This window comes from Chiloscyllium punctatum, chromosome 47 (assembly GCF_047496795.1).
Source record: "Chiloscyllium punctatum isolate Juve2018m chromosome 47, sChiPun1.3, whole genome shotgun sequence".
Taxonomy (NCBI): Eukaryota; Metazoa; Chordata; class Chondrichthyes; order Orectolobiformes; family Hemiscylliidae; genus Chiloscyllium; species Chiloscyllium punctatum.
Window position 1 is genome coordinate 41,912,531 of NC_092785.1, and position 10,000 is coordinate 41,922,530.

General features: G+C 56.7%; 1 protein-coding gene across 1 annotated transcript in view; it reads right to left on the reverse strand.

Moving 5' to 3' along the window:
- LOC140468612 (uncharacterized) overlaps positions 1–10,000 on the reverse strand; it is a 1,157,363-nt gene that overhangs the window by 466,424 nt on the left and 680,939 nt on the right. The window lies entirely within an intron of this gene.

The window sequence follows — 10,000 nt, forward strand, 5'->3', positions numbered from 1 at the left end:
CTGTCTCTCTCCCACTCTATTTCTGTCTGTCTCTCTATCTCTCTCTTGATCTCTCTGTGTCTCTCTGTCTCTCTCTCTCTCTGTCTGTCTCTCTCTCTCTCTCTCTCTTTCTCTGTCTCTCTCTCTCTCTCTCTCGGTCTCTATCTCTGTCTGTTTCTCACTCTGTCTCTCTCTCTCTCCCCCCTTCTCTCTCTCTCTCTCTCTCTCTCTCCCCTTCTCTCTCTCTCTCTCTCTCTCTCCCCCTTTCTCTCTCTCTCTCTCTCTTTCTCTGTCTCTCTCTCTCTCTCTCCCCTTCTCTCTCTCTCTCTCTCTTTCTCTGTCTCTCTCTCTCTCTCGGTCTCTATCTCTGTCTGTTTCTCACTCTCTCTCTCTCTCTCTCCCCCCTTCTCTCTCTCTCTCTCTCTCTCTCTCTCCCCTTCTCTCTCTCTCTCTCTCTGTCTCTCTCTCACACAGACACGGATTTCCGGACTCCCCTCACAATCCCCGAGGGATAATAAACCAATCCTCACATCCCCTCAAAACCTCCTGCCCCTCACCTTAACCCAGTGACCCCTGCCCCACAGATCACTGACCCCACCATCAGGAGCGAAAGGTTGTTTTCCCGTCTCCTCCGTCCACACCCCTCGGAACTTTATCCATCCCAATCCGACACAACACACTGCACCCCAAACCCCGTCATTCTCCTCTGCCCTCGGAAAACCTACTCCGATCCAATCTCCATACATCGCCAACACGGAGATGAGAGGGACGGAGAGGGAGAAGGGGAGCTTCAGCGAGAGAGTTCGGGAGCTCAGGGACATGAAGGGTCAGGCAGAGGGGGGGGCAAGTGATGGGAATCCGGGGATGGTTAGGGGGCTGTAATCGAAGATCATGGAGGGGGTTACAGAGACAGGGAGGGGGGGGTCGGGGCTGGAGGGGGTTACACAGACAGGGAGGGGGGGGGTCGGGGCTGGAGGGGGTTACACAGACAGGGAGGGGGGGTCGGGGCTGGAGGGGGTTACACAGACAGGGAGGGGGGGGTCGGGGCTGGAGAGGGTTACAGAGATAGGGAGGGGGTGTAGGGGATGGAGGGGGTTACAGAGATAGGGAGGGGGTGTAGGGGCTGGAGGGGATTACAGAGATAGGGAGGGGGTGTAGGGGCTGGAGGGGGTTCCACAGACAGGGAGGGGGGGTCGGGGCTGGAGGGGGTTACAGTGACAGGGAGGGGGGGTCGGGGCTGGAGGGGGTTACACAGATAGGGAGGGGGGGGGTCGGGGCTGGAGGGGGTTCCACAGACAGGGAGGGGGGGTCGGGGCTGGAGGGGGTTACAGTGACAGGGAGGGGGGGGTCGGGGCTGGAGGGGGTTACAGAGACAGGGAGGGGGGGTCGGGGCTGGAGGGGGTTACACAGATAGGGAGGGGGGGGTCGGGGCTGGAGGGGGTTCCACAGACAGGGAGGGGGGGTCGGGGCTGGAGGGGGTTACAGAGACAGGGAGGGGGGGTCGGGGCTGGAGGGGGTTCCACAGACAGGGAGGGGGGGGTCGGGGCTGGAGGGGGTTCCACAGACAGGGAGGGGGGGTCGGGGCTGGAGAGGGTTACACAGACAGGGAGGGGGGGGTCGGGGCTGGAGAGGGTTACACAGACAGGGAGGGGGGGTCGGGGCTGGAGGGGATTACAGAGATAGGGAGGGGGTGTAGGAGCTGTAGAGGCATTCCCTCAGCACTGACCCTCCGACAGTGCGGCGCTCCCTCAGCACTGACCCTCCGACAGTGCGGCACTCCCTCAGTACTAACCCTCCGACAGTGCGGCCCTCCCTCAGTACTGACCCTCCGACAGTGCGGCACTCCCTCAGTACTGACCCTCCGACAGTGCGGCCCTCCCTCAGTACTGACCATCCGACAGTGCGGCCCTCCCTCAGTACTGACCCTCCGACAGTGTGGCCCTCCCTCAGTACTGACCCTCCGACAGTGCGGGGCTCCCTCAGTACTGACCCTCCGACAGTGCGGCCCTCCCTCAGTACTGACCCTCCGACAGTGCGGCCCTCCCTCAGTACTGACCATCCAACAGTGCGGCCCTCCCTCAGTACTGACCCTCCGACAGTGCGGCACTCCCTCAGCACTGACCCTCCGACAGTGCGGCCCTCCCTCAGTACTGACCCTCCGACAGTGCGGCCCTCCCTAAGCACTGACCCTCCGACAGTGCGGCCCTCCCTCAGTACTGACCATCCGACAGTGCGGCCCTCCCTCAGTACTGACCCTCCGACAGTGTGGCCCTCCCTCAGTACTGACCCTCCGACAGTGCGGCCCTCCCTCAGTACTGACCCTCCGACAGTGCGGGGCTCCCTCAGTACTGACCCTCCGACAGTGCGGCCCTCCCTCAGTACTGACCCTCCGACAGTGCGGCCCTCCCTCAGTACTGACCCTCCGACAGTGCGGCCCTCCCTCAGTACTGACCCTCCGACAGTGCGGCTCTCCCTCAGTACTGACCCTCCGACAGTGCGGCACTCCCTCAGTACTGACCCTCCGACAGTGCGGCCCTCCCTCAGCACTGACCCTCCGACAGTGCGGCCCTCCCTCAGTACTGACCCTCCGACAGTGCGGCACTCCCTCAGCACTGACCCTCCGACATTGCGGCACTCCCTCAGTCCTGACCCTCCGACAGTGCGGCACTCCCTCAGTCCTGACCCTCCGACAGTGCGGCACTCCCTCAGCACTGACCCTCCAACAGTGCAGCCCTCCCTCAGTCCTGACCCTCCGACAGTGCGGCCCTCCCTCAGTCCTGACCCTCCGACAGTGCGGCACTCCCTCAGTCCTGACCCTCCGACAGTGCGGCACTCCCTCAGCACTGACTCTCCAACAGTGCAGCCCTCCCTCAGTCCTGACCCTCCGACAGTGCGGCCCTCCCTCAGTCCTGACCCTCCGACAGTGCGGCCCTCCCTCAGTACTGACTCACCGACAGTGCGGCACTCCCTCAGTACTGACCCTCCGACAGTGCAGCACTCCCTCAGTACTGACCCTCCGACAGTGCAGCCCTCCCTCAGTCCTGACCCTCCGACAGTGCGGCCCTCCCTCAGTCCTGACCCTCCGACAGTGCGGCCCTCCCTCAGTACTGACGCTCTGACAGTGCGGCCCTCCCTCAGTACTGACCCTCCGACAGTGCGGCACTCCCTCAGTACTGACCCTCCAACAGTGCAGCCCTCCCTCAGTCCTGACCCTCCGACAGTGCGGCCCTCCCTCAGTCCTGACCCTCCGACAGTGCGGCCCTCCCTCAGTACTGACCCACCGACAGTGCAGCTCTCCCTCAGTACTGACCCTCCGACAGTGCGGCACTCCCTCAGTCCTGACCCTCCGACAGTGCGGCCCTCCCTCAGCACTGACCCTCCGACAGTGCAGCCCTCCCTCAGTCCTGACCCTCCGACAGTGCGGCCCTCCCTCAGTCCTGACCCTCCGACAGTGCGGCCCTCCCTCAGTACTGACCCACCGACAGTGCGGCCCTCCCTCAGCACTGACCCTCCGACAGTGCGGCGCTCCCTCAGCACTGACCCTCCGACAGTGCTGCACTCCCTCAGCACTGACCGTCCGACAGTGCGGCCCTCCCTCAGCACTGACCGTCCGACAGTGCGGCCCTCCCTCAGCACTGACCCTCCGACAGTGCGGCCCTCCCTCAGCACTGACCCTCCGACAGTGCGGCCCTCCCTCAGTCCTGACCCTCCGACAGTGCGGCCCTCCCTCAGTCCTGACCCTCCGACAGTGCGGCCCTCCCTCAGTACTGACCCACCGACAGTGCGGCCCTCCCTCAGCACTGACCCTCCGACAGTGCGGCGCTCCCTCAGCACTGACCCTCCGACAGTGCTGCACTCCCTCAGCACTGACCGTCCGACAGTGCGGCCCTCCCTCAGCACTGACCGTCCGACAGTGCGGCCCTCCCTCAGCACTGACCCTCCGACAGTGCGGCCCTCCCTCAGCACTGACCCTCCGACAGTGCGGCCCTCCCTCAGCACTGACCCTCCGACAGTGCGGCCCTCCCTCAGTACTGACCGTCCGACAGTGCGGCCCTCCCTCAGCACTATGACCCTCTGACAGTGCGGCCCTCCCTCAGCACTATGACCCTCTGACAGTGCGGCCCTCCCTCAGCACTATGACCCTCTGACAGTGCGGCCCTCCCTCAGCACTATGACCCTCTGACAGTGCGGCCCTCCCTCAGCACTATGACCCTCTGACAGTGCGGCCCTCCCTCAGCACTATGACCCTCTGACAGTGCGGCCCTCCCTCAGCGCTATGACCCTCTGACAGTGCGGCCCTCCCTCAGCACTATGACCCTCTGACAGTGCGGCCCTCCCTCAGCGCTATGACCCTCTGACAGTGCGGCCCTCCCTCAGCACTATGACCCTCTGACAGTGCGGCCCTCCCTCAGCGCTATGACCCTCTGACAGTGCGGCCCTCCCTCAGCACTATGACCCTCTGACTGCATGGTTAACACTGATCCAGTAACTCTGTCTCCTACCACATTGTCCTCAATGTGTTTTTGTTGATGTGAGAGCTTCGGTGGATATTCCTGGGAACTCTGTCACACTCCGGGAACCTGTTGGGGGCTGACACCTTCGACACCATCAGAATGGTGAGGGAAGCTGCTTTGGGAATTGTGCTGGGAAGAATCACGTCACCCTGTTGCAGTCGTGAGCGCAGTGACTGGTGTTTGATGAGCTGCGAAGTGATTTGGAACATCCTCTTGTGGGTTGGGCTCTTGTATCGATGCCAATCCTTGGCTCTGTCCATCCACACTGACTGTGACCTCTGTCTCCCTGCGCCCTCTCTCCACCGGGATGGCTCTGAGCTGTGTCCCATTTTACCCCTCCGTTCCCAAATTCCAGGCCCCGCGCATTGCCCTTTCAGTCCTTTCCAAAATCTGGAGCTTGGTTATGAACACCCGTGTAATCCCCCTCCCATTTCACAACAACTCTTCCTCTGGAGCTTACGGACAAATCATCACTCATGGGATGTGGGTATCACTGGCTGGGCCCAGTATTCCTTGCCCTGTCCCTAGTTGCCCCCCCCCCCTCCTTGAGAAGGTGGGGGTGAGCTCCCTCCTTGACCCCCATGTGATGTGGGTTGACCCCCAATGCCCCTGGGGGAGGGGATTCCAGGATTCTGACCCAGCCACACTGAAGGGAGGGCGATATCTTTCCGAGTCGGGATGGTGAGGGGCTCGGAGGGGAACTCGCAGGGGGCTGGTGTTCCCATGTACCTGCTGCCCCTTGGTCCTTCTGGATGGAAGTGGCCGTGGGGTTTGGAAGGTGCTGCCTGAGGGTCTTTGGGGAATTTCTGCAGGGCATCTTGTAGATGGTCCACACCACTGCTACTGAGCGTCGGTGGGGGGAGGGAGGGAGGGGGATGTTTGTGGGTGGGGGGGCCAATCCAGCGGGGTGGGGGTGGGGTGGGGGCTGCTTTGTCCCTGGATGGGGTCAAGCTTCTTGAGTGTTGTTGGAGCTGCCCCCATCCAGGGGCAAGTGGGGAGTATTCCCCTCACCCTCCTGACCTGGGCCTTGTAGATGGTGGGACAGGCTTTGGGGGGAGAGTCAGGAGGGGAGTTACTCGCTGCAGGATGTTGATAGTGGGGGAGTTGAGTGATGGTAACATCATTGAATGCCAAGGGACGGTGGTCAGATTGTGTGTTGTTGGCCTGGCTGGCTTTTGTGTGGTGAGAATGTTGCATTTGAACACGGACTGCTTCAGTATCTGAGGAATCACTGAACACTGTGTAATTCTCAGTGAACATTCCCACTTCGGACCTTATCGCGGAGGGAAGGTCATTGATGAAGGAGCTGAAGGTGGTTGGGGTCTAGGACACTACCCTGAGGGACTCCTGTCGTGATGTCTTGGAGCTGAGATGACTGACCCTCCAACAACCAGGACCACCTTCCCCTGTGCCAGGTCTGACCCCAACCAGTGGATTGTGTGCCCCCCCCCCCCCCCCCCCCCCAATACCCATCGATTCCAGTTTTCCCAGGGCTCCGTGATGCCCCACTCGGTTGAATCACATCGAGGCCTGTCCCTCTCCCCTCCCCTCTGGAACTCCATGTGTGAACCAAGACTGTAATGAGGTCAGGAGCTGAGAGACCCTGGGGGAGCCCAACCTGGGCATCACTGAGCAGGTTATTGCTGAGTGGGTGCTGCTTGATACCACCTTCCCCATGGTCAAGGTGACTGATGGGGGGGCGGTAATCGGCCGGGTGGAATCGATGTAGAGGACATCCCCGGGCAATTTCCCCACATCGTCAGGGGAGATGCCAGTGTTGTCACCATTACTGAAACAGCTTGGCATGGGGGAGCGGCAAGTTCTGGGGCACAAGTCTGCAGGACAGGTGCCAGGATGTTCTCAGGGCCCATAGTCTTTCCAATGTCTCCAATTGTTTCTTGATGTCACGTGGAGTGAATTGAATCGACTGAAGAGACTGATATCTGTGATGCTAGGGACCACTGGAGGAGGTTGAGATGGATCATCCATTCGGTGGTTAACAGATGAAAGAGAAAACAAAATGGCTGACTTGATGAGGGGAGAATCATCTGCCACTTACCAGCGGCACTGTGGTAGCGCCTCTACCTGTGGACCAGGAGGCCCAGGTTCAAGTCCCAGAGGGGTGTAAAACGACATTTTTGACAGAATGATTAGAAACATATCCACAGCTCAGCGAGAGCAGGTGGGTATTCTGTCACTTGGCGCGGCGGCACACGGACCCAGCCCGTAGTATGGGAACTGAAACCAATCCAAAAATCTCAACCTCTTCCACTCACCCATGTCAGGTTCCGGTCAGCTCTCATCTGCTGGGTCACCGCAAAGGGAACAAGGTAGTCCATAACATCAGGCTGAAGTCACACAGTGTTTTCCATTTGAGAACGTGAACAAAGCTGCTTGCATTTGAACACAGGAGATCTCCTCACTCACCCAGTTTTACAGACTGGGTTGGGGGGGGGGGGGGAATGTAGGAACAGGAGTAGCCCTTGAGGCTGTTCACCATTCAGAGATCTGAGGCCTCCCTCCGCATCCCTTTGCATAGCAAAGGTTTCCCTACCTCAGATTTAACAACGGATCCAGTTTCTGCTGGCGATTTGTGGAAGAGATCTCGGCCGCCCTTTGTGCTTCTCTCCTGAACACACTGGCTCTAACTCTTCCTGGAGTCTCCCACCAGTGAAAACGGTTCATCTTGATCGATCTGGACTAGTGGTGCTGGAAGAGCACAGCAGTTCAGGCAGCATCCAAGGAGAGAGCTGGTCTTTTCCCGTTAATATCTTAAAGGCATCGATCAGATCACCCCCACCCCGACAAAGAGCCTTCTAAATTCGAGAGGAAAACAGGCCTCATTTATATTATCTCTTTTTTCCAAGGTTTGTAGCTCAGGTGTAGGTTTGCTCGCTGAGCTGTAGGTTTGATACCCAGACGTTTCATTACCTGGCTCGGTAACATCATCAGTGGGGACCTCCAAGTGAAGCGAAGCTGTTGTCTCCTGCTTTCTATTTATATCTTTCTCCTGGATGGGGGTTCCTGGGGTTGGTGGTGATGTCATTTCCTGTTTGTTTTCGGAGGGGTTCCAGACAAAGACATGCCAGAGAATTCCTCGAGGCCTGGCACTCCAACCACAACGCCATAAACAAACACATAGATCTAGATACCATCTCTCAACCCCTCCGAAAACTAACAGGAAATGACATCACCACCAACCCCAGGAACCCCCATCCAGGAGAAAGCTATAAATAGAAAGCAGGAGACAACAGCTTCGCTTCACCTGGAGGTCCCCACTGATGATGTTACCGAGCCAGGTAATGAAACGTCTGGGTATCAATCCTACAGCTCAGTGAGCAAACCTACACCCTGTATTATCTCTCTCCAGAACTGAACCCCTGAAGTGCAGGTATCATTCTGGGAACCCTCCACTGCACTCCCTCCACTGTATCCTTCTGAAGGGGGTGGTGCCCTGATCTGCTCACAGAGGTCCAAGTGGGGTCTAACCAGGGTTTTGTAGAACTGCAGCTTCACCTCTGCAACGCCGTACCCAAGTCCACTCCACAGTAAAGCCAGCTCCCTCACTTGTTTTGCTGCACCTGAGTCATGACAAGGCTGTGGACATCCACTTTATTTAACTTCATACCATTGAGAAAGTACCCAGATTAACCGCTTTTCAATCTGACATGGAGAACCCCTCACTTAATCGTACTGAGATCCGTCTGTCAGTCTGACCCATTCAGTAGAGCATCATCTACACTCTCTTTGATGCCACATAACTTTGTGTCCTACGCAAATTTGGATGTTTGACCTTCTTTGCCATTATCATTAATAGATATTGTGAATAACTTGAGGCACTAACACAGATCCCTGTGGGACATTACTGGTCATATCCGGCCCATTTGAGTAGCTCCCCAATAAAACCTACCTTCTGGCCCCTGCCACTCATCACCTTCCCAGCCGAGTCAGTAACCTGCCCGGAGCTCCACGTGCTTCTGCCTTCGTTTATCCTCCTGTCATCAATCCAGGCTGGCTCTCTGAGAAATTGCAATGTTTTCAGCCACCCGGTCCTTGGTAACAGACTCCAACGATCCCCCCCCCTCCCTCCCCCAACAGATATGAGACTGACTGGTCTGTAATTCATTGGTTTCCCCCTCTTGCCCCTCTCAAACAGAGTGACATGTGCAATTTTCCAATCCAGAGGGACAACCCCAGTACCTGGGCAACGCAAAGATGATGGTTAAGGTGCCTACGTCCGTTAACACCCTCGGATAGGAACAGTCAGAACACAGAGATTGGTCATTCTTTAATTCCATTAATTTCCTCAAGAATAATGGTTTACTGACACCATTTGATTCCGTCCCCATCCCCCAAATCCACTAATTTCCTTGGGACCTCTGACAAGTTCACCTCCCTTTCCAGCTGACGGGGAAATAATTGTGCGACATGTCTATTATTTGTCCCTAGATATTGATAATACCCCCACTTTCAGTCTTTACTGAGCCAACATTGCTCCTGCCTGTCTCCTTCCCCTTTATGGATCTATAAATATTACTTCTTGTTGCTCTCAAAAACTGCCTTGCAGCTGGTCATTCAGCTGGATCTGTGCTGGTTTTTTGGAAACCTCTCCTTTTCCATTTACATTCTTTTTAATTTCCCACGGCTGTGTTTTCTGTGAGGTGGAGATTTTCCCACCTTCAGGGGTAGAAACTGCTTTTGTATTGTGTTAAACGTTTGCTTTACCCGTTAACCGATTTTTCCCCAGTCTACCACAGACAGGCTCTGCTTTATCTTGTTCAAGCTGTTCTTACCTCAATCTAAAACTCTCGGAATGGATTGATTTACAAACGCTACATCGAACACGATCTCGTTATGATCACTATTTGAGAAACGCCCACACGCAATGAGATTACAAATTTAATCCAGCTCCTGCCTAAATCCAGTATCACTTGTCCCCCTGTAACACCCTGGGAAACACTCCCGAAATTCCCTACCTTTCTGACAGGTGCCCCTCTGCCTCTCCCAATCTACATTCAAGTTAAAAAGCCCCTATTAACACTCGTCTGGTTTTGCCCTCACACGTGTGTAATTTCTGCATTTATATGAGCCCAACAGCTCAGAGCTGCTAACAGGGAGGTCAGACCCTTACCTGTTCCACAGTTCCATCCACACAGCCTCCAGTGACTCCTTTCCCCCTATTATACCCTCCCTCACTGTTGAAGTCATATTGCTTCTCATCAAGAAGGGTACAGCACCACTGCTGGTGTTTTCCCACTCAGTCCTGTAAACCCTATAACGTGGGACATTTAATTCCCAATCCCAACCATCCTCCAGCTATAATGGCCATATTTCACATTCAAATCTCCAATCTGAAGTGGTACCTGCAGCTGATTTAATGTCTCCCCTTCCAGTCGATACAGACTTCACCCTGACCTGTCCCACAGCCAATGAAGCATCATTCAACAATTCACATCTCTCTTCATGTTGGACTAAAACCCATCTTATCGCTGGAACGATCTGCCTCA